Source organism: Euprymna scolopes, chromosome 43 (genome assembly GCF_053919585.1).
Source record: "Euprymna scolopes isolate OS-2025 chromosome 43, ASM5391958v1, whole genome shotgun sequence".
NCBI lineage: Eukaryota > Metazoa > Mollusca > Cephalopoda > Sepiida > Sepiolidae > Euprymna > Euprymna scolopes.
In genome coordinates this window covers 55,948,134-55,970,013 of record NC_136524.1, presented here as the reverse complement: position 1 = coordinate 55,970,013, position 21,880 = coordinate 55,948,134, and positions in this window count along the sequence as shown.

Here is a 21,880-nt window from a genome sequence, read left to right as displayed (position 1 = left end):
ATATATATATATATATATATATATATATATATATATATATGTAAAGACAGAGAGGGGAAGACGAAGAGGAAGTGAAGTAAATAGCTAGATATATATAGATATTTTGTATATGTTAAATAGGAAGATGGACGCTTTAAGAGAAATATAAAATTAAGTTGTCCAATTTAAATACATAATGCTAAGTTACAGCCGATGTGTCGTTGACTACTCTTGCTGACAGTCTTCTATATACGTCCCATTTGTCAGGCATTACTGGATCGTAATTTTCTTTTCTTAATGCGCAGTTGATTTAGTGGCCGCATCGTTATAAGCGTTCCGACAACATTTAAAGTGTACACTTGGCTCCGAGGTTTTAAAATCGTGCGACCGCCAATCACTTCCACACTAACTATATCCGGTAAAAATAGATGGAGCACATGTGTCTGTGGATAAGAATTTTATATTTACCATAATATATATATATGTATGTCTATATATATATATATGTGTATACATATGTGTGTGTGTATATATATAGATAGATAGATAGATAGGTAGATAGATAAATTTCGTATATATTAAGCCATTTTTAAAATTTATTATTGAATTGTACCTAATACAAAGTAGTAATTTAAAAGCAAAAAAAAAATATGATTTGGTTGCCATCATCCAAACGAAAACGCATGCGTGATTTGTTTCCATCTGTAATAGCTCCTTACACATATAAAATCTTCTAAAAATACGTAATAAAATGTATAAATCTTTATGTATGTAGTAAAATGTATAAATGTATATTTATGCGTGTATAGAAGACCATTTAAGTCGACATTTTTACATAGGAGTCACCACTTTTCATCACTTTTCACCGATTTAAGTCTGCCACGTTCCAATTCTTTTTTTCAATTTTGACCTCAACTTTTAGCAATAACAGGCCAAATGGAATGTGTTTCACAAGCTCAAATCCCCTATATTTCAGGTTTCAGATCTGTATACAAAAAAATAACAGAGGAGTTAGATAGCGACCTTTCCTCCGACAGAGAGACATACAAGGTCACTTTATATATATATATATATATATATATATATATATATATATATATATATATATATATATATATATATATATATATACAGTACTGTTTCGTTGTTGCACAGCTCATCAGTCCGGCTGGAAAAGCAACTAACTCAAGCCAGGATCGAAACCCAACAGCCCAAATGACAGTCGGAGGGGTTTTGTGTATTAATTTCTCCTGTGGAAAGCAACCATTTAAAAGGTCGCTTGACAGAGACTTCTGCTTTTTACCGACCATTTGTCTGAAACATTAGCCGGTCTAGTGTTCCGATCATGTGCATTTTTTATATTAATAAAAATATAGCTTTCTGTTCTTTTATTTAGCACTCTTGAATATCGTTAACCTGGTATATATATATACCATAAAAATCATATATATTATATGTATATACATACCAGGTTAAAGGTATTATATATATATAGCCTTGGAAGTTTTAAAGCGTTAAAACTATACAAAAAAATTATTTTTATCATTCGTTAGAAAACTATTTAGTCAGTAAGTCACTGGAATTCACTATAGTACAAGTAATACTTTACTTTTTAAAGGATCATCAGTTGTTTACCATAAAACACTGTTTCAAGGATTTATATATATATATATATATATATATATTATATATATACATCTGCATACGTATATCAGATTAAAGGTGTTATATATGTATATATATATATATATATATATATATATATATATATATATGATTGCAACATCTTGTCAGAGGAGTACCACTCCCTCAGACACTTAAATCCATGAGCCTTAAAATGGCTTTTTGCTTTTAGTCCTACCGGCGAATTCACAGGCTCAAGCAGACATGACACTGAAGGCGGTCATTGGTATACATACACATATATATACATACACGCACACATACACATATGTATTCATAAGCATACACATATATGCATATATGCATACATACATAATACACATACATACAGATAGATACACAAATACATACATGCACATATACAGATACATATATACACACATATACAAATACAAACACATATACATACATTTACACATACAAATGCGTACACATATGTGCACATATACATGCACATACATTTAACTTCATATACATATGCATACATATATATGCATTTATTCGCATAGATACATATGCATATATACACATACATATGCATACATACACAAACATATATATATATACATACAAACACGCATAAACATATATACACATGTACATATATACATACATATACACATAGATATACATACATATACAAACACATGTACGTTTATAAACATTTATACACATATACATACATGCATACATATAATGATGGTTTCCAATATTTCAAACCTACACGCGTCACAACTTTTCCATCGCCACAGGACTATTTTTTATAGACAAATGCCTGAAGGAGTATCTATACCAAGATGATGTTACAGATTTTTGGCTTTGTACGACAGCTAAATCTCTCTCTCTCGAATCAAAATGCTGACATCCAGCAACAAGTAAGAGCAAGATATCCAGCAACAAGTTAAACTGTAGACTAGCTTAATGCAGTTACTGGTCTTCCACTTTATGTTTTTTTTTTTTTGTAAATCAGAGATTTTCTCCTCCTAGAGGGGTTGCCTTCACCAAAGCTACCGGGAACCCTCTCCGCCCCACATACACATGGAAATAAACACATGCATGCACACATACATGCATACACACATAGAGGCACACATATAAGCAAACACACGTACACATACACATACATGTAAAATACACATAAAGGAGCGTCCCAAATGTCATATATCCTCAATGATCAGGATGAAGGTGATGGGTACAATTCAATGTGTTTATTAATGAATAAAAAAAAAAGAAAAACAATCCAAACCAAACAAAGAGCAGTCACTCGTTGAGGAGTCTGTGCAAATTTACAAAGGAATGGGCGTAGGAATCGGACGAAAACAAAATCCAACAGATCAGTACTAAAACGCCTGGATTTTATTAGGAGTCAGATACTTTCTGGAGCGGTAGAATAATCCAAACATTTTTCCAGCAACTAACTGAAAGTAAAAGTCACTCCGAGAAATTTATCAAAGAAGGGTGATCCCTCGAGGAATTAGCTGTTTATTTCAATTGAGGAGAAGTGAGGATTCGAGCGTTAATCATGAAGAGCGAGAAACTGTTATGGGGGTGTTGAAAGTAAAGAATCAGTTCTGTCATTGGACTAAGTGAAAATCCGCAGCGCCAAATAGTCGTACATTAATCGTGCTTAATTTTAGTCGCCCATTTTTAGTAAAACCGCTAAAAATTCAAACATTTAAAACCATCATAAGGAATATGTATAAACTACGGAAACTGAGGAATACATGGTATAGAAATGTTTCTAAAATATTAACATTTGAATATGTGCTAATTTGCAAGGATTAATCATTTATTTTAATTTTATTTTTTTACACTTTTTCACCCCAAACAAGGCATATTACCACTTAGACGAAAGGGGTTACTATTAGGAATCGTGTCTAACAGGGGATTGAGGAGTATTGTACAGCGAGTTCTGCAGGTAATACAGTCGGGGAAGCAGGAAACACGGATAGAATTCAAAAGTCCAGGAGTCCGAGAGAACAAACTATTAAAGCAAAAGGCTTTCCGGCATCTAGGAACCTTAACAAAATGAAGGGGTGGGATTTTACTGATTGTTCGGTTAGTAGGGAGTATGTACATCGAGAGGGTACGAGTGTTATGAGTCTGCCAGATCACATTCCATTAAAGTACTTGTAAAACAGGTACATGGATGCAGCATTGCAGCGATCGAACAGGAGCTGGAGCTTGGCCGATAGTACAGGACCAATTAGATTTGAGACTCTTTTTTTTACCCTAATGCATTCCAAAATGTACGCCATTGAAATTTATATACAGCAATCATCATCATCATCATCATCATCATCATCATCATCATCATCAACAACAACATCATTATATCGTATGAAACCAAAGATTCTATTGTTGGCATTGGTTTCCCCGATATTTTTAGTGGGAATTTTTTTCTAAAAAGAAACATAGTGTACTTATGGGAGGGACCGCGAGCAAGTTGCCAACCCCCTAAGTGAAAGTGATTTTTGTAAGACAAAGTGAATTCGAACCTGGAACACCCAATCAGTGCCCTTAACCCACTAGACCAACGTCTCCTCCGAACAAATATTATAGTTTTGTACCGGTCGAATATATGGTATATGGTATCTTAGTAGCATGGCATCTATTCGAAACGCAAAACATGCAACTATAATTACATTGACAAATTCGTTCTGTTAGATTCACCGAGGGTAAGCAACGTTGGACCACATTTTTATTAGAATCGGTGACCAGTTGAGTCGACCTGATGCTATATCTAACAGAAATCTGTTTTTTAAGCCTCCCACCGCGAAATGATGTGACATCAAGTCGGACGGTAGGGGATTGAAAAGGCCGGCGTACAAGAGAAAAATACACTCTGATCCACAAAAAATGCCTGAACAATCCCATCGGCATACTCGATATGTGCCCCTCAGAATATCGGCAATAGGCTTATCCCTTGAGAGTGGACTTCCTAGAAGTGCACAGAAGCACAATTTACCCCAATAGATACAAAGACATCTCTTACTAAAAAAAAAAAATGATCTAGATTTCGTCGGACTGATTGTCAACGACGTATCCTCGACTGATATGAATAAAATGTAATACGTTTGTGTCGTTTAATTATACATATATGTATTGTGTAGGTGCAAAATTACTTGGTGATGGTTGATATGTCGCAAAACCAAACAACAACAGCAGCAGCACAACAGGGTAACCACAAGTAAACCCGTTGCGATCAAATTCATTTTTAGTAAAAAAAAAAATAAAAAAAAGCAAAGGACAGAGAAAAAAATAAAAATAAATAAAAGTATTTTGTCGGAGAATCCTAACCAGTTTTAATCTCTTAATATTTAGGTTAACCGCAAAACATTTTCTTTCCCAATCTGCTTCAAATGCTCAAAGGATTTATTGTAACGAAACACTTTAAAAAACGATGCCACACAAAGATACTATTCTTTAAAATTTGAATGAGCCTCAGTGCGTTGCATTTTTTTTCTCTCTTTTAAAAACAAAAAAGAAGAACGTGTCATTGAAAAGGGATTAAAAGGAACGCGCAAAATTGAATAAAATCGTCCATTTTCTTTCTCCTATTTCCCACTCCTATCCAGCAGTTGCATTTTTTTTTTATCATTGTTGTGTTTGTTTTTGTTTTTTTGTTGTTTTTTTTTTAAGAAGTCTTTGTGAAGACCTAAACCGAAATAATAAAAAGCAAAATAAATAAAAGACGCACGTCAATCAGACTAAAAAAAATCCTGGCATATGATAGAAAATAAACCGCGGAGAAAGAAAACGACTCTGATCTGGCGATCAAGACCTATTTACGACCTGTTTTATATTTTTTCCACCAAACGTCCACTTAAGAACATAATAGACGTTATCCCGTTTTTCATTTGCGTCCATTATCAACCAAGAGTTAACGATCTGTATATATCATTTGCATGCTTTGTGGTAACCCTAAAAAGAAAAAGAGTTTCGCTGTAATACAACCGCGTCTCTCTCTCTCTCTCTCTCTCTCTCTCTCTCTCTCTCCTCCTTATTTCTATTTTTATAATTCATGTTTGCTAATGTTACTCCTCGAGTGTGGAGTTGTCCGTCTTTATCTTCGTCTTAAATTTTATTTCATTTTAATTTTCTCTTCTCTCGTGCCTTTCTGTCATGGCGATATTTTATTCCGGAGAAATCCCTCGACATTTGAAAAAAAAAAAAAAAAAAAAAAAAAGTTCCTCCAAAGAGAAACAACAAAAAAGACAAAAAAAAAAGATGCTAACAACAAAAAGAACTCGACGAAACAAACGAACAACATCAACATCAACAACAACAACAACAGCAACAAAAATAACAGTAAAGTTCAAACATATATTCACATCCATGACGACAGACGCTACTTCATATGTAAACACATACAGATGTGAAAAAATGTGGCCATTTGGGTCACTAATTAAACCCAACTTAGAGTGTTTGAATCAGGAAAAAGTGAGTTTTAAAAAAAGTTAAATCGTAAAATGAAAAGACAGCCCGGTCATTCATTGATAGCCTATTATCATATCAGATGATTTTTTTGTTGGTATTGGTGTCTCCAATATTTTTCTATCCAGTATTCTTCATGGGAAGAAATACTGTACTAGGGATAGGGACGAGGTTAAGGCTTCCAACACCTTAAGCAAATGAATATCTGTAAAACGAACGTACGTGTGTCATGGATCCAGATTATAAATTATTCGATCGGGAGATCCGATTTATTAAACAAGAGGATAGAAGGTTATAACATACAACAGACATTAAATAATTATATAGATATTCTAATTTAATGTTCCTAGTATGTTATCACTTTCTATCCTCCTTTTTAATAAATAGGATCTCCCGATCACCGAAGACGTAATTTAAAACAATATTTTAAATTTAAAAAAATGTGATGTCGTTTTTAAGTCAGACGTGAAACTAAAATATACCCTCTTGGTCTTGTGGCTAGTATCTGTACTGTCTAAAGATCGTATAATGATATAATGTCCGTTTGCGCCGGGCGTCCATACAATGGAACTATATCACAGACTCTTATAAGAATATCAGAGATAAACCGTAATAAGTAGACATATTCTGACACTACATTAACCAGAATACTGAGGTAAATACTTTTATATATAGTTTTAACAAAAAGGATACAATAATATCGCGGGGTTCTTCGTGCAATATGGTCCAAACCCAAACGTTTGCGTGGCATTGTTTTCAACGTTTAAAACAGAATTTTATTGCACATCGTTTTTCTAAAGTATCCTCACGTACAGGTTGCATTTTTGAAATTCGCCAGCTGTGAGAATCAGGCTTTAGTAGGATGTATTCCAATTCCTGTTGTAGCTGTTTATTTGAACCTGAAATCATAAAAATCGGTCAATCATCTCATTAGATGTATCGCAGTGACATATTGAATTTTGAAGAATCTACGATAATTTTAACTGCCTGCACAAAAAAGGTCTGGAAACTTATTGAAGGTACCTCGTATGTGTAATATTGATTTTGCCATAGATTTGGTAATCTTCGATTATAATACGCTGATTGAAAATAAAAACCAAAGATACATTTTATGTCGGTTTACGTCATGAATATACAAATTAGTAAACACTTTTATATAATACATTACAACACTAAATAATAGTATATAGATATTCATTAAATAAATAAAATCACTTATTTAATATTTTCGGGGTTTTTTACAATTTACACTTTTTCAAAGAAGCATTTATTTTTGTTTCCTATAAAGAGAAAAAAAAGGAAACAAGGAAAGTTTTCTTAGTAAAAAGCAATGTTGTCAAGTTTCAAAACAAATATTCATTTAATAATAAAATTATATAATATTATTTGGTGTTCGTATTCATTTGATTTTTAGAAATGCTGTTCTCATCTTGGTGTTAGTTTCACAACTCAAGGACACGTGGCGTAATGGTTGGTTGGTTGTTTTTGTTATACGGCATATCAACCTTTTTTAGGTTATTTAATGCCGAATCTAGTTATTTTGAGGAACGATTTTTAATGGAGTATATATATATATATTTTTTTTTAATCAGATTCTAATAAACCCATAGTTGGGACCCTAACAGGTACTACCACTCTGGGTCAGAGTGGACCAGGGAGCAATGGCAATTAAAGGGTGGCTCCACACTCCCCAAGGCTGGCAAGGTGGGGGCTCACACTCGGATATAGTTTTAGGTCATATCCAGGACCGTGGTGAACTTAAGTTCGAGTCTAGTTCACTGAGACGACACTCAAAATACACTTGCGAATTACTTAGGGCTCGTACTTTGTACTAGGCCATACCATTTTCGTCAATTAAATAAAGTGATCCGTTCAAAATTCCGTGCAGATTCTTGAGTACGACAGAACGAATTTCGAGTTCGACACGATATGCCAGAAGAATATCAGAGGTTGCATCGAGCGAAACAGTACGGCACAACCACGTTGACACACCGGTTCTCGCCAGATCGCCGAAGTTAGGTAACGTTGAGCCTGGCCAGTACCAGATGGGTGACCATTTGGGAAGGCTAGGCGCGTTATGCACCTTCTGGGAAGGTTGAGCGTGGGGCCAGCACCCTCACCTTGTAAAAAGAACTAACAAAAACATCTACAAAAGTTGTAGATGGTCTAGGCCCCTCCAGGGGCTAAAGGGCTATGGATCGAGCGAAACATCGTGAAAATAACACCCAAGACCGAAGAATCCAAATAATACGAACGTTTCTTTATTTGCATATTCCTTATATAATTTCGCATTTGATTATTTTATTGAACAGTGTTTATTTGGAGATTTCATGATTTTTATCCGTGATCTTTTTTTTTTGTACATAGGCACCACCACTTATCAAGGCCCAGAGACCACTCGAGGTAAGGGTGTTTTTATTTATTTGATTCTTAGAAATACGGCGCTTTGTATAGTCACAGTTTTGCTGTTCATATTGACCGTGTTTTTTTTTTATTTTCAGATGTGGTGTGCATATTGAAGACTATTTCTTTATGTTTGTTGTTTATTAGAATTTTATAGTGAGAACTTTTTTTTAAAGGGTTTTTATGGATATGTTTTTTATCTGCAGATTAGTCGTTTATAACATTTCCATATGTAGATTCGGCGCGTACATTCAACAATGTTTTTTTTTTTTTTTTAATATGTTATCTTTATTTTAATTTTTACAGTGTTCCCACCTTCTAAATGGAAAAAAATGTAAACATAACAATAAATTAAATGCTAAAATTTCAAACATTTAAAAGCATCATAACGAATCTCTTAAATTACGGTAACTTAGAAATACGTAGTATGAAGATGTTTCAAAAAATTAAATTTTGAATATATTACGCCAGAGCGACGCTGTGTCTATTTTCATGTTTTTCCTTTTTAATTAATTTGTTATACTCTTTTTCCACCTCAAACAAACCATATTGCTACTTGGAACATCAGAGACTACTATTCGGTATCGTGTCTAACAAGGCACTATGTAGCAGCGAAATGCCTGTTTACATTACATTTAAACTTCTGCAGATTAGTACAATCAAAGAAGCAGGAAACGGGGTTGGAATTCCAAAGGATGACGAAAGAAACTATTAAATAAGATGTGTCTTTATTCGATGACTTAACTTTTATCCTGAACACTTTTTTCTGTATTTAAAGAGTTGTTTATAAATGCTCTATTTTATGCGCAGATTTTGTCTATATACTGATCACTTGCTTAATTTTGGATATTGGATATTTATACTGATTTAGGATTTTCAGATATTTTCCCTATATATATATATATATATATATATATATATATATATATATATATATATATATATATATATATATATATATATTCTATATTAGTATATATTCTATCCTATAGTGCTAATATTAAAACAGTTTATTTCTGTGCAGTTCTATGTCTACCCTCCCAGGCCTTGCTTTCTCTCTTTATTGCTAATCACCGGGGAATACTGACGAAGCAGCTCAAGCACTTTTGCAGATCAGAGTGCCCATCCTCGGGGTAGCTGACTTCTCAATCCCATTTTCAGGCCTTGGTGTCTAAGTTCTTGAAGTGGTACAGAACAGAAAACCTTATTAGGGAAAATATATTAATTTTGTTTACTTGCCTCTCCACGATGGCAGAGTTCAGTTTTAAATGGGGGGGGGCAGATCTCCCAAAAAGGGCACTCTGGTCAGTAAAATAAAAATGTATCAGTAATGAAGGATTTCTCCTTCATTAACCGAGACCAAAAAGTGAAGTGTAGCATTTGAAGAACAGATACTACAATTTAGGATACCTGTGAGAAAGTTTTAGGTATACATACAGACAGAAAGACAGACAGAAAGACGGACAGACAGACATTTAAACATTTAAACAGACAGGTGAGATTTATATTATAGATATTTATATGAATATATCTCTCTCTTTCTCTCTCTCTCTCTCTCTATATATATATATACATATATATAAAATGAAATATATGTATATATATATATATATATATTTAGTAATGTGATTGATAAATAATAATTAGAATTAAAAATTAAAAATCTGTTTCATAAAAAGGAACAGCAAAGGCAATAATTTGTACGATCGTTTCGAAAACGATGTTTTTTTGTGATAGACATTAAGCCACGAACAATAATTTTGACATATAGTTTTTTTAAGAAAGTATCCAAATCAGCAAAAGTACTGGGTGGTTTTTTTTATTAGTAAAAGACACTATAAATAAACCTAGCAATTTTTAAGCAAGGCATATGTATATTTTAATTGTTCGCCTTTTCAAAACCGTAATTATCGTCAAATCATTCATTTTGATGTTGATTGTGGCTTATAAATGTACAATATATATATGTATGTATATATATATATATATATATATATATATATATATATATATATATGTATATATATGGGTAGGGTTCTTTTTTTGTTTATATCCGTTAAAAGCGCTGAATGAAATTTGAAGAATAAAACATGTATAAATACATTTATAGCCAAAACTGCAACGCGAATTTTTTTATAAAATAAACGGGTGTTTATTTTTAAAGAAATATATTTCGGAGTAAGAGACTCCTTTGTTAATGTTTATTTTTCCTCTTCTTCCTCGACATAATGTAGTGGAAGATATTTCAATGAAGAGTCCACGTGATGTTGTTAACTGCGGGGTTTTTATGAAGACGGATAGGTGACGCGTGGTCGCGCATTTTGAAAATCTGGGTAGTTTTTTGTGTATATCCGTTAGAAGCGTTGAGTGAAATTTGAAGAATAAAACATGTATGAATACATTTGAAGCCAAAACTGCAACGCGAAATTTTTTATAAAATAAACAGGTGTTTGTTTTTAAAGAAATATATTTCGGAGTAAGACTCCTTTGTCAATTTCACTCAGCGCTTCTAACGGATATAAACACAAAAAAAACTACACAGATTTGTAAAATGCGCGACCACGCGTCACCTATCCGTCTTCATAAAAACCCCGCAGTTAACAACATCACGTGGACTCTTCATCGAAATATCTTCCACTACATCATGTCGAGGAAGAAGAGGAAAAAAAAGATTGACAAAGGAGTCTTACTCCGAAATATATTTCTTTAAAAATAAACACCCGTTTATTTATAAAAAAAATTTTAGTCTTGCAGCAAGCATGTCTTCGTAGCTTAGGCATTAACGTCAAAGGAGAAAAGTAAATCTTAAGCTAGACATTTTGGTTTCGATTCTCGGTGGTAACGCACGAGCCATCTTTAATTTTTTTTTAAATCATTACTACATATTGGGTCCAAAATAATATGAAATTTTTATTAATCAAAATATATTTAAGCGTATTTTACGACCGGACAATGTTGGGAAGCCTGCTAGTATATATATATATATATATATATATATATATATATATATATATATATATATATATGTATATATATATATATATATATATATATATATATATATATATATATATATATATATATATATATATATATATAGTCGAGATTACTCTATAAATATTAATTTTTTAATATTTATAATATACTTTAGTTTTACCATCTTGGATCATTTTGGTAAATTTTATTGTAATTTTTATTATATATATATATATATATATATATATATATATATATATATATATATATATATATATATATAAACGGTTTACTCTTAAGTTAATGAACTGATTATTCTGAATTATGGGATATATATTCAAAGTAACATGGCAATTAACGTGGATACAGTTCTTTGTAAACTTTACAATGTCATGAGTATTCCACTCCAAACTAGCAATCCCAAAAATTTTACAGAAAAGCTATATAGCTCTTTATTTAAGCAACACTTTATCCGGCTGAAAAATCAGTGAATTTAAATTCATATTTAAAAAAATAATAATAATAATAAATAAATAAATGCGGAATGCTAATATCCTGTAGGTATGCCAAAACAATTGATACGAAATAAAACCTACGAGGGTTGTTCCAAAATAAGTCAAAACTAAAAACGTTGAAGAGCTACCAAGACGGTAGTGGTACGATTTAAACGAGCGACCTTTTGTGCTCCAGAATTTATTCTCGATGTATATTTACCAATGATGAATTATGCGTGTGCATGGGCCATCGAGACGCGCTTTGACATGCGAGGATTGTTCAAAAAGTAAAGCCTCATATTTTAAACTAAAATTGTTTTGTTTTTTTACATAGGCATAATCACTTATCAAGGCCCAGAGACCACTCGAGGATAAGGGTTAAAGAGTATACAGTAGTCAATTGAACAATATAGTAATCGTTAGTAATGGAAATTCGGTTAACTTTAGTGGAACGGCTCATCAAGAACTTGTTTACGTTAGACTTGAAGGTAACCATATTGTAGTCAGCCGGAAAGCAGGAAAACGGAAGACAATTCTATAGGCGTGCAGTTCTAAGAAAGAAACTTTGTTCATGGAATCTACGTTTAGGTTTAGGCACAGATAAAAAGTGGGGGGAAATTATTGATAGTATTTTCAGCGAGACGAGTGTTTCTTGTGAAAGTTTGTGAGAGTTACGAAGACGGGAGCATTACCATTAAAGCAAACGAAGTTTTGTGCCCCAAAATTTGTTCTACATTGCAATCACTACGCATTTATGTTTCTGGCGTACGTTCATGGCAGAGATAGATTCCTTAGAGTTTAAATAAACTGTGATCGGCTGATCTTGTGTAGGAGATAGCGATTATTGGCAATCATCACTTCCTGCACTGATGATTGCGAAAGAATGAAACAATAGTGCCTGTAGGTATAAAAAATAATTATTTACAATTTTTAATTATTTGGTCCCTTTAAAAAGTAAGTTCTTAATAGTTGAGCACTGCCTGGAAAATAAGTCAACTGGCTATGCCTGCGAGATCGCGATTTCCGGTCGCTCGATCACTTTAGATCGTCTTAATAATGTTATACTTATAGGTGGCTTTATAAGTGTTAAATGTTGTTTAATTATCCTGGCGATCGACGCCTACGATTGATTGAGTGGCATACGGGTTACATTCTTTGCTAATAGAATGGAAGGTGGTTTCGTGGCGGGGTTAGTATCATTCGACCAGCGGCAATCGTCCCTTCCTGCACTGATGATTGCGAAAGCATCAAACATTAGTGTGTGTATGCATGAAAATAATGATTATTTATAATATATAATATATACTATATATATATATATTATATAATATATTATATATATATATTTATAATATATATTATATAATATATATAATATATATATATAAATATATATGTGTGTGTGTGTGTTTTTGTGTGTGTGGGGGGGGGTGATTCTCCAAGTACCAAATACCAAATTTTCTCAGTTTGTCATTTATTACTTTCCAAAAGGTATTCATTAAAATATTGTTTCGTATTGTAACTAAAAAGTCTGCAAAATCATCTATATTTCAAAAATGGTGTTTTTCTAAGTTTTTAAAGTAAATATCTGATGACTACCTGACTAAGTATGCAGCAATAACATAATTTTGCAGACTTGTTAGTCGCAATACGAAACAATATTATAATGGATACCTTTTTAAAAGTAATAAATGACTAACTAAGAAAACTTGCTATTTGGAACTTAAAGGCTTATTATATTGCAATATATATATACTCAGAAACCCAATACAATTGCATTCATTGAGCTTAAACTTTTTTCAAAATCTATATGTAAATTTTAATTTTCATTACAAAACACATTATTCATGAGAAAGATTTTTGAACCCATTACATTTGGTGTATACAAATTGAGTATGTTTCAAGTAAATGATTAGCGTATATATATATATATATATATATATATACATATATATATACATATATATATACATATATATATATATATATATATATATATATATATATAGTAGGTTATAAAATATATATGGCGATTAAGCTACTCTGAATATTCCGCGTTTCATCCACTAGGATTCTTCAGGCTTATGCATAAGCTTGAAGAATCCTAGTGGGTGAAACGCGGAATATTCAGTGTAGCTTAATTAGTGTAGCTTAATCGCCATATATATTTTATAGCTTATTTAGGTCTACCTAGGTATTGAGCACTATTAAATAAATACTTAAATTTTATGCACAAATTTATACTTTCGTATATTAATTTTACGTGAGTAAATGAGGTTATATATATATATATATATATATATATATATATATATATATATATATATATATATATATATATATATATATGAAGAGTCCTAGAGTGGATGAAACGCGGAATATTCAGTGTAGCTTAATCGCCATATATATTTTATAACTTACTAAATACCTCTACCTACGTATTGAGCACTTTTGAAGTAAATAAAGTCTACGCATAAATTTATACTTTCGTATATTAATTTTATGTGAGTAAATTAAAAATTAAGTAGTTTTATAAATATATATATATATATATTTATATGTGTATGTATATATATATATATATATATATATATATATATATATATATATTTAAAGGGGGTTAGAGCAATTTTCTGTAGAGCAGTGTCTTTTATTTTTAAAATAAACCCACCCAATATTGTGCTAACGAGGAGACTTTGTTTTCATAAAAAACTATATGCTAAAATTATTGTCCTTGACTCAATGTCTATCACAATAAAAAAAAACATTGTTTCTGAAACGATCGTACAATTTATTAGCTTTGTTGTGCTCCTTCTTATGAAACGGATTTTTAATTTTTAATTTTAATTTTTAATTATAAATTATCAATCACCTTATCAAATATATATATATATATATATACATATACATATATATATATATATATATATATATATATATATATATATATATATTATGACGGACAAACGTACTAACCAATAGAAGATAATATGCTTCGACATTAAATAACCTCAAAAATAAAGTTAAATGAAACAAGTATTGTGCCTTTTATGCTATGTAACGTGGAATTGCAAACATAGGGTTGATATTCCGTCAAATAAATTAATACACAAAGATGTTATCTATTATTTACTATTAATGTTCCTACTCATTTCTGTTTCAATGTTTTTTTGGGTTTTTTTTGGTGGCTTCAATTAACTGTGTCACTGTTAGGAATCCGTTGTCTTTTATTTTCATTCACGTTGCCTTCTTTTGCCGCATTTTTATTTTGTTTGTTTACAAAATGGTGATTAATGCTCCTCCATTTTTGTTTCTCTTATTGTGTCTCCCGCCTTTGTTTATGCTTACGTCCGTCTTTTACAGTGATCAAGAGGTGCACGTCTGTAGATCCTCCGCCTAACGACGATTTAAATGTTGTGATGACACGGGTATAGTGGCGGGGTGGACGGAGAGGGGGTTATTCTCGGGGAGAGTTACCGCTGGTGGCCTTCTGCCACACCAACTTGTAGTTCCAAATCGACACTTGAATCTAAGTTATTCACAACCACGTACCTTTTTTTTGCGGGGGTGGGTGGGAGGGGTAAGCAGTAAAATCCATTCATCTCTCCCTTCTACTTTGCAAAATCATTTCCCCTTTCTTACTCTTTCTCTTTTTCTCTCTTTATCTTTCTCTTTCTCTCTCTCTCTCTTTCTCTCTCTCTCTCTCTATTCAATCAATCTCTCTAGCCACCAGCAGAAGGTATATTAACAATCACACACACATACATACGGAAACACAGATACAAAACCATCATAATTATCATCATCATCATCAACACCAGCATTAGCATCCGACACAGGAAATAAAACGGTATCAGCATCGAAATATTATGATTAACATGACTTTCCTTGTGATGCTGATCCTCATCATTTCTATCATATACAAAAAACGTCTAATAATAATGTTATTGATCATCATCATCATCATCATCATCATCATCATCATCATCATCATCATCATCAGTAACAACAGCAGCTTAATAATACTGATATCACTATTATCAATGTTAATAAGACGATCAAGAAAAATAAGAAGAAAAAAAATTAAGGAAAAGTAGAAGAAAGAAACAATAACGATAACAAATGGCTACTGACACTAATCATCATCATCATCGTTATTTTCTAATGTTAATGACGGTTGTCGTGAGGAGGCCAGGGGCGATAACTCTTGTAACCGGCAATAACTGGTGTTTAACCTTTGCTTTCTTGTCCTTTTGATCCCTGCTCTCGAAGTTGTCTATTCGCTTCCAAGCGTCGACCGAGGGTCAGATAGAATTGATCGCTTCGAGAGTGTGAGTGGGCGGTCGACTTGATAGAATTATTTTTAGATGGTAAGGGGGGAGTTAAGATATCGTCCCGGCCCTCCCCCACGCCTTTTTTTTTTACCAGACACAAAGTATGAAATGCGGACATGTCATCAAACGTTCAAGTGGCGTTTGTGGCATAAGCAATTAATTTTTTTTTCTCCACGAAACGCTAAACACCCTTGACCACCAAAGTGTCGACAAAAATTTAATCTATTTTCCATTTCTTTTTTATTTCAATTCTTTGAAAACAACCTGCACCCTCATGTTCCTTCCTCTCCAACCAATCTTCATACCCATCAGCGTTCTCTTTTTCTTTTAGATTTTCTACTTCATTTGCTTATCATTTTTGGCGAGTTTTCCATTCATTCATTCATTCATTTCATTCATTCATTCATTTCTTCTTCTTCTTCATCTCTCATTTCATATTCCCCGTCTTCCTGTTTTTGTTTTTTGTTGATAATGTTACATTCAAGTCATCAGCATTCATTCATTCATTCATTCATTCATTTCTTCTTCTTCTTCTTCTTCTTCTTCTTTTTCTTCTTCTTCTTCCTCCTCCTCCTCCTCATCTCTCATTTCATATTTCCCGTCTTCCTGTGTTTGTTTTTTGTTGAAAATGTTACAGCCTTTCTTCTTTTTCCCTGTTTCTTTCTTTCTTTCCTTATTCTTTTTCTTCTTCTTCTTCTTCTTCCTTATCTTTCACTCTTCTTTCCATGTCTTGTTGTTGTTTTGTTGTTGACAATGTAACAGTTTTTCTTCTTTGCACCCTTTTCCCTCCTCTTCTTTTTCTTTTTCTTCCTTTTCTTCTTCTACTTATTCTCCTTCTCCTTCTTCTTCCCCATTGGCGCCCCCTTCGTATTCCCCGTTTTCTTACTGTTAAGTTGTTATAGATGAAGTTGTGTTCTTTTTTTTTCTCTTTTTCTTCAGCTAGAGAGAGATTTCTTCTGATCGTTTTCTATTTCTAATATGTCTAGTTAGTAATCCACGCTTATCTTCATGTTTTTCTTCTAATATTCTTGCGCTTATTGCTGATATTTTTCTTATCTTTTTTCTTTTATTTTTTTCTTCGACTTCTTCATGATTTTCTTCTTTTTTGTTCTTACTGTAAGGTTTGCATTCCCCATATCCCTCTCTCTCCACCTCTTTTTTCATTGGCATTGTTCTACTCTTTATTTTTCTTTCTTCTTTTTCATTATTATTATTATTATTATTATTATTATTTTATATTTTTTTATTATTATTATTATTATTATTATTATTATTATTATTGTTGTTATTATTATTCTTCTTATTATTATTATTATTATTATTTTTTTTTTTTTTTTTTTTTTTTTTACCCACTAGGAATACTCACACATTTTATCAGTAATTACTCACTGATAATAACCGGTGGTATTCCCTGGAGTCTGAGTGTCAGCGAATCTCCTAAAATTTTCTGCACTCTCTATATATTTCTAAAACATTTGCAAATCAATTTGCGTTATCGCAACAGTCGTTTGCCATTGATTTCTCACTGACAATGAAAATGGATATTCACTGAAATTTGGTTGGCAATAAGCTTCCCTGAGATCCAAGTACTAATCGCATTTATAAGTAGAGGTTCGGTAGGTGTGTTTTTCCCCCTCGTCCATTCCATCGTCCTTGATCTTTAACGATATTGCACTATTATTTTATTGTAAGAAAGGCGTACTTAACATTTTACGTTTTTTTGCTGTTTTTTTTTTTTTTTTTTACTTTCTTTTTCGGATCAGTTTGTATGCGCATGTCCCAAAGATGCTTGATATTTTGGTCTTCCTGTACTATTCCTGGCTATTGTGGTATAATTGATAGAGTTTTTACATATTCTAGTGTGTTATCTGGGCGACTTTGTAGTGTTTTAAGTTTTATATTGATGTTGAATTAGCGTAAGGCATTCTGATACAATATTCACCAATGTTTTTTTACTTTCATTACAAAATCTGCGCATCGGTGATTCTCTCATTTTTTTTTTCGATGTAGTATTAGATGGACCTAGTGTGAATGGCTTGTTAATGGGTGCTATGAAAGTGCTCTCAGTAGATCTTTTTGGTACATATTTAAACAACCAATTTAAACTGTCATTATCCATAAATTTAGTATTCTTTAGTATACCTTGTGTAGTTTCACCTCTCTCTGGTAACCCTTGAGTCTTTTTTATCTCACATCTTAGTATCTTTTCTAATTTCCATTTCATGAAGAATAGTTTCATTACATCCAGAAATATATTTATTTAGACCCCGTTCCTTTATAGTTACCACATTTTCAATACTAAGTAAGCCTTGACGAACTTTTTTCTAGGTAAATGTATGGTGCCCACAAAGTCACTGAAGAGTTTTGAACTTGAATAGCTTCATTATTTTTGATAATATATTTCAGAGATTTTAACACAATCTGATTAAGATTATGGGGAATATTCTTAAATATGCAGAATTCAAACAATCTTTATTTATAAAAAAAATGTCTTTTAAATATTGCCCATTTCCAGCTTCGGGTATTTTTGTTCTTTCCAAAACATACATTATATATTGCAGAATTTATAGATTGCGATTTGACTCCCTTATTTAATTCCTTATGTTTTCCTTCAATTTTTGCAAGGTTTTGTTGTAAATTCGGCTATCTCTTACATAAAAATGCCATCAACAGCAGGGCAGCATGAAAATGCCGTCGATAAGCTCTTTGAGTCAAAGCAATTGACCCCTGATTTTGGTAAAACAATTTTACAACTTGCGTATACAATTCAATGCTATTCTTATATACAATTAATTTTACAAAATATGATCTGTAAAATGACTGAAATAGAGAGAATAATAATAATTAATGGTAAAATGACAAAGATTTTTAACGCTTCAGTGACTTTTTGGACACCCTGTACAATCGATCTACATCTTTCTTAGCTAATGCTTTATAAATTGTAAGCATTTTATTATGGTTTGCCATCCAAACATTTTAATGCATCTACATTACAATAAAGAATGTCAGAGGTATATTGAATGATAGTTACTGCTCTGCTATTGACGACAGATATTGTCTTCCGATTGTGGAGGTATGAGTTATAAATAACTATTAATCCTCTGTTGCAATCGAGTCTGACCAGGTTTTAATTTCTATGTTGTAAGAAAAAAATGTAAGGAAAAATTCAAGATGGCGCCCGACTCTCTCTTTAACACGGTAAGATATCCTCAACACGGCACAAGAAGCAACAGCCACACGATTCCCCAGCCAACTCAATCGACACTCCCCCACGTCTTTCCCCTCACCCGCTTTTATCGTCGTTCTAGGCCGGCTAAATTTGCATATTCCGAGAATTCGTGTGACTTTGCGAGACATCATACTTTACAAAAGACGGCGGTCGCCATCTTGGTCCTCTTTTCTATTTTTGGTCGGTAACGCTGAGCTGGTCTCGAGGTAAGTCTTTTTCCCCTCATCCGTCTCTCCCACGTACCCACACAACACGCAAACACGCGGGCGCTTATCTCCTGGATGCACGTTACACTCCCCCCTGATCTGATGATCACATAGAGAGCACTGGGGGGGTGGCCTTTTAGTGCGTGTGCTTCTGCGAAGAGGTACATTCACTGTTTCAGATTCGGGCTCTGGATCTGGTTCCGCCTCATCAGATGAAGTATCGCTATCAGTCTCTGGAAGGGGCTCACTGAATCCGTGCATCGGCAGCTCATCGCTAGACGCTTCACTGCTTTCTTCTGTAGTTGTATGACGCACCTCGGTAGCTGGGCGAAGATCTCGCACATGTCGTGGGGTTCCATCGACCAAAACAGACTGCTGGCTAATCACTCCAGATATGTGTCCTCGCTTAAACTTGTCGGTGCACCGATTTCCTGGAGGCCGCACGCACACTGGATCTCCCACTTCATATCTGTTATATGTTCCCTTGTCGGTTGGCTGCGTAGTGTTGATTCCCTTCACTCCGACTCGGTACGTGTAAATAGCATTCGCAGGTGCGGTTGAAGGGGACGTCCCGTCCTTTGGCGTAATGTTGTACCAATATGTTGCTTCCGCAATAGTACATCGCTTCCTGGCAGCAATTCTCTTGATGCTGCGATGGCTTCTTTCAGCAATGCCATTTCCTGATGGCACATGCGCACATCGCAACCGTAGACGGACGCCCCACTCATCTAACAACTGCCGGACTTGCTGGCTACAAAACGCTGCATCATTGTCAGTCAGGAGCTCTTCCGGCGCACCTCGCTCAAAAAAAATGGATGATAGGTGGCGAACAACATTTGCTGAATCCTGTCTGGTCATCTGCCGCCACACCGCAAATCTCGTAGGCCCGCAATCAATGAGAGTTAGAAAGGGCTTGCCACTGTAATGGGTAATATCCATGGCCAGCCGCTGCCACACACTCTCAACTTCCAAGCGACCCTTCTGCCATCGCTCTGGTGCAGGATCAATAGACTGGCAAGCCTCACAATTTCTGACGATCTGTCTGACATCCATCTTGGTCACTGCTGGGTATGCACGCCTCACAAAATAAAGGGTCCTCTTGATACCCGGATGTCCGCTCTGTGCATGAATTTTTTGTATTTGACATGGGTCGATTGCAACTGCACAAGATCGAGCAGTAATCTCCATTCCCATCTTCGCGGCTTCATACCATTTGTGAGGTACACGGGTCAGTTGGTCAGCACGATTACAATGTGATGGCACCAGAGTGACGCTCAGTGATAGCCCATACTCAGATACCAGGTTTTTTAGCGTGTCTAGCCTTCTCCGTATTAACATTTCGCTTGCTGCCTTGGTACGGATTCGTGTCCGTCCTGAAAGTGTGTCAGACACCCAGTGGTAGACACAGAGAGAATCTGTGTACAAGGTCAACTTCTTAGACTGCCACTGCAGGGCCAGATTTACCCCCTTTACAACAGCGTCCAGCTCTGCCAGGTTGATATGCTGAGAATCTGTTACGGGCCGCAGCCAACACGCATCCTCGAACACGTTTCCTCCTTGCTCCAACGATACTCCCAACGCCAAAGAACTGGCATCAACCCACACACCTACGTTGTCTCCGTTAACACACCACCGCCCACAGGCAGGGTCCTTCTTGTTCACTCTCTCCAGTGTCTCTTTAATCATCAGAGTTAGTAGGACATCATCGGATATGTCATCCCAACCCGTGGTTGTTAAATTTGCTCTGCGTTTAATCACACCAACAGCTGCGCGGAGCCAGCCACAGACCGGTAAGTGACCAACAAGTTTTCCACACCAAGAAAAAACGGTCCGCCTTGTAACGAGGTTGGGGATGCTTGGAATTTCACTGCCACGCCTCCATTGTAGGGTGCCATCCTCTTCATAAACATCCAATCCCAATACACGTGGTCCTTCCCTTAAACGTTCGGGATTCTTGCATTCCAGACCAAACTGAGCCAACTTTTCTTTGACACACGACGCAGACTGTACATCTTCATTGACGTATACGTCATCAATGTAAGCTGACGTTGAGTCCCTGATGGGCTTTTCTTGGGACAATACTGTGTTGACAATAGTCTTCATGATCTGTGGTGCCACATTTAGGCCGAAGCCAAGGCG